Genomic DNA, 5002 nt, shown 5'->3' on the forward strand with positions numbered 1-5002 from the left:
ATAAGGATTGTACATCAAAACAACCAGTGGAACATCGTTGTTATATAAAACGGTGAAGATAAGTCCATCCAACCCAGGGTTTTGCAAGTTAGCATTAATTGCGGCATACAAGTTGTAACAAGCATTCAAACTTTTAAGAACCAAAGTGAAGCGATTACCTCTGGGATCTTGAAGACAAAGGATGTCGTTCCTACTCACGTTGAGGGTCTTGAAAATGACTTCATTCACCAGGTGTTTCAATGAAAAAAGGTCCTTCTTGTTCACGGGTACGTCAATGCCAAATCCATTCTTGATCCGGGTTTCCCCGATCCCAGCGTATCGAAGCCTAGCTCCCATGATCGCTCGACAGTTGATCACCCAGCCTACCCCCTTATAGCAGCAGTTGGCTTAAGCCACCGAAGTGGCGATGCCAAAAGGCCAAGGGCATGACATGCTGACCTCCTCTTGACACGGGATCGTGCCAAAAGGCCGAGAAGCGATAACCCGAGCGGCCCTTGCCTTGCCCGAGCCTGTCCCATACTGCTGTTCACCCCTTGCAGCGATTGATTCAGCCTACTCCTAGGCAATTCCATGGGGCCCTGCAGGCTCACACACATTTACAGCTACTAAGCGGGAGGGAGGTGAATAAAGGCCGGAGAGGAAGCTACACAGGATTTGCTTCTTTTGCTTGCACCACAATGCAGTGCTGAAAGAGGAGGAATCTACATAAAAACGCCTTCCTGGCAACGCCCAAATGCCCTCCTGCCATGCAGATAAACACTGGCAGCGGCAGCAAGTGCATGCCCACAGCCACCCCTTGTTCCTTCACACCTTGTATCAGCTTTAATCCAGTCCAGTGCTGCCTGCTGAGCAGCACTGACCAACACTGCCTGGGCCCAGGCTTTTATCTATCTCTGAGGCCCCATTATGATGTCAGAAAGCTGGCTCTGGAATCCTGAGGGCTCCACTATGACACGTGCAAAGTTCCGTCTGAACTTTATATAAGACGGTGAGGCTCAGTCAGTCACTCAGTGTTGCCTGAGAGGGCAACACTGCAACAGCCGGCCGCCAGGCTGTCTTTTTTTTGCACATTTATTTGCCTCCAGGAGGCCACAAGAGGGAGACAAGGGACTGCAAAATGGAAAATAAGCATCCACCAACTTTACAGACAACTTCTCCTTGCTCCTACAACCTCCATCCTTGCACAGTTTGTTATTCTTCCAGGTAACAAAGTAACAAATCCAAATTGCTGCTCTCTTTGTAGGCAAGCAAGGGTTTGTTGCAACTGCAATTCTTACTTCTTCTTGAAATGTAGGGACGACAGTACATTCCATCACATCCATCTAGTGTACACAGGTAGGTCCATTGTGGCGGGTAGGCGGCTGGCTGCTTTAATGGCTGTTTGCTGTTCCCCTACTCCACTCCACTCCACTATTTGACTGTGGTGCTGCATCAATCAGTGGCTGGCTCAGGTGCAGCTCTTTAACTTACCTAGGAGGGAGGGCGGAGAGAAGACAAGGAAGGTGAATGAGCTGTTCCAATGTGAAATGCCGGAAACACAGAAACACAGAAGACACACACACACACACACACACACACAACAAGAGGTGGCAATGTATTCATTAATTGCATTTAATAAATGAGCTCATTATCACACATGACTGTACAAATGCATTGTCCAACAGGTGTTGAAATAATGGGATTAAAAGGGGAGATCCCATCAGAAAGACAAAAACAATAGCAAACACAAATAGCACTTTTGGAATCTGATTTTAGTCAACACATAAGGGAAGGGTGCACCGGTCCTGGAAATACTGCAATACCAGGTCAATGCGTGGAGTGGACAGAGCAAGCTCTATTTCCATCTCCCTGTTCTAAAAATCCATTTAATATATGGTCCCCAGATAGGGGACGTATCAGATATTAAACTGATAAGAACAGATTTTTTTTTTTCAGTTGGCTACCCCCTCGCGGGGGTGTCAATGATTTATTTATAAAAATTTCAATTTTACAATAAAACACATTTTAGTTACATAGATAAATACAAAGAATTTTTACATTGTAACAATAGTAAAATCAAAATTTTTTCATAAAATTTTTGTAGAGGGACATGGGGCAAATCTTTATTTATTTGGAGTTCCAGTCAGTCACAAACCATTTATTTAGAAGGGTGGCATTCCTTTTTTTGTCTAGTAAAAAATAAATATACATCTCACTAAAACAAAGACCTAAAACATCATCAACCGATAAAACGTCGTGCTTAAAAAGGAGGATGTTCCTGGCCTTCCATAGAGCTTCTTTGGCGCAATTCATCGTCTTCCATGCAATTATCTTCTGACTCGCGGTTGGGCATCCAAAAAGTCCATATAAAATATCTTCATAGTTTAAGTCCTTTAGGTCTGCCATCTTCACCAAAAGAGGGAATATTTTTTTCCAAAATTGTTTTGCAAAGTCACATGTCCAAAAAATATGTCTTATAGTTTCCTCGGCCTGGCAGCCTTCCCTCGGGCAGACGGCAGACCTCGCGAATCCTCTTCTGTACTGGAATGCCCGGCATGGAAGACATTGATGAACGCAGCTCCAGGCCAGGTCCATCTGTGCATTAAAAAGATAAAACACATTACTCATTTTGAAAATAAAAGCACATCGTTGCGTATTAAAATTCTCTACATTGCTGACCGTCTCGCTCTCTCTCAGGTCTTTAATTATTTTCTTGCTGTTTTTAAGTTCGTTCACGGTCTTCCCTTTTAAATTGAAGAGAGCCACTATTTTTTCTAAAATTACGTAATTCGCTGGTAATTTAAAAGCGTATGGTGAGGATAAAATTATGTTGAACCAACCAAACCTCCGCATAAAAAACCCAGTATTAAAACGTAAAAAGTAAGACCAATAGTGCTCTTTAAAAAGGGAATTAAAACAGAAACTAAAGAACTTAATTAAAAGAAACCTATTAAAATCAGGAAAATCTTTGCCACCCTTTGGTTTGGACTTTATTACCGTTTCTCGTTTCAATTTCTCCATCCTGGAACTCCAAAAGAAGGTAAAACATGCTTTTGTTATTTTTCGTAATAAAACTGTTGGGGGAGGGAACACCATGCTTGTGTATAAAAGAAGGGGTAAAATGACCATTTTTATGATTAAAATTTTTCCCTCCATAGTGAGTTTCCTCATATTCCACATACAAATTTTATTGTTTACCTTCTGCGCCACCATGTCCCAACTTATAAAACCATTGTCGTGCTCACTGAAGGAGATACCTAAAACTTTAATAGTATCTGACACAGGAACGGGTACGTCTCTAAAAACCATGCTTCCTATGCTTAAAATATTACTTTTGCTGAAGTTTATTCTAAAACCGGAAGCACAGCAATAAAACTCAATTTGTTTTAGGGCTTTCTGAAGCGAGAGGGTGTCCCTACAAAGTATCGCCACATCATCCATGTACCCCACTGCTTTAGCCTCTATGCCGCCTCCCCCTGGCAGGGGGACTCCACGTATCTGTTTGTCCCGGCGTATTGCGCATAGCAGAGGCTCTAGTGCACATATGAAAAGCAGTGGGGACAAGGGACACCCCTGCTTCACCCCAGAGTTTAAAAGAACGTCCTGTGTCTTAAAACCATTTACTAAAATTTTGCTTGTGCAATCTTTATAAAAGGCTTTAATAGATAATAAAAAACCTTCAGGTATACCCATCCGCTCTAAAACCTTAAAAAGATAAAAGTGCGATACTCGGTCGAAAGCTTTTTGAAAATCTATGGATAAAATGGCTAATTTTCCGTTTCTAGATTTTGTGTCTTCAATCGCATCTTTTATTAAATTAATATTATCCCAGATGCTACGGCCTGGCACCCCACACACCTGGTTAGAGTGTATGATGTGGGGTACTATGGCTTTTAAACGGTTTGCGCATAGTTTTGCCATTATTTTGTAGTCACTATTCAGAAGGGTTATTGGTCTCCAATTCTCTAAAACTGCGATGTCACCTTTCTTGTATAGCAAGGAGACCTCACCCTTCCGCCAGGACTTAGGCAGCATCTTGGAATGAAAGACTTCGGTAAAAAGGTTTAAGAGATCATCTTTTAAAATATCATAAAATTTGACATAAAACTCGCTGGGTATACCGTCCGGGCCAGGAACTTTACCTGCTTTAAAACTCTTCACTGTCTCTAAAATCTCCTGCTCCGACAGTTCCTGCAATAAAAAATTCTGGGAGACAGGGTCTAAAACAGTGGTAATCTCCTTCAGCGAGTCACGCATAAAATCACGATCCACAGTTTTCACATTAAAAAGGTCAGTATAAAACTCATGAACTTTACTTAAAAGACCCTGTACATCCGACACCCCATCAATATTTTTAAGAATAGCTTTTTTATTGTTCATTTTCTTAAAAAAGTACCTGGAGCAGGTCTCGTTCTCTTCCACGTGTTGTATCCTAGAACGAAAAATAATTTCTTTGCCTTTCTGCTCCAGGCACTGAGCTATCTCTTTTTTTAAGTTGGTGATGTCGTCTTTTACATCTATCTCATGCTCTCTCATCTTGTACAGGGTCTGTAGGCGGGTGTTAAGGATTTTAAAAAAAGCCTGCTTCTCTCTGGCTTTTGCCACACTTTTTTTAATAAAAAATTCTTTTATTTTTCTTTTCATTTTCTCCCACCATTCAGTGATGGGAGCCCGTGTGTCTCTCACCCGCCTACTCTCTTTGTAAAATTCAATAAAATCGGTAAAAACCTGTGGATCATCTAAAAGGGAAACATTTAACTTCCAGGACTTTTTACTAATAATGTTATTAAAATCACGCTTTACATAAAATGATAAAAGCTTGTGATCAGAAAACACATTGGTTAAAACTTCACATTTAAAAGGCAGTAGATTCTCGTTACAAAAAATAAAATCTATCCTGGAGCTACAGGTGGCGTTGCTCCAGGTAACGCCGGCTTCCTCTGGACTGCTCCTGTTACATTCTTTATAAACGTCTTTTAACTTAAAATCACCCACCATATCTTTGAGCAGTCCAGAGGTCTTA

General features: G+C 41.4%; 1 non-coding gene across 1 annotated transcript; it reads right to left on the bottom strand.

Moving 5' to 3' along the window:
- Positions 1-1768: 1768 nt before the first annotated feature.
- On the bottom strand, positions 1769-1968 carry LOC142695715 (U2 spliceosomal RNA). Its single transcript, XR_012863770.1, has one exon. It is a non-coding gene; the product is annotated as a U2 spliceosomal RNA (small nuclear RNA).
- Positions 1969-5002: the final 3034 nt, after the last annotated feature.

Source organism: Rhinoderma darwinii (genome assembly GCF_050947455.1).
Source record: "Rhinoderma darwinii isolate aRhiDar2 chromosome 5 unlocalized genomic scaffold, aRhiDar2.hap1 SUPER_5_unloc_48, whole genome shotgun sequence".
Lineage (NCBI taxonomy): Eukaryota > Metazoa > Chordata > Amphibia > Anura > Rhinodermatidae > Rhinoderma > Rhinoderma darwinii.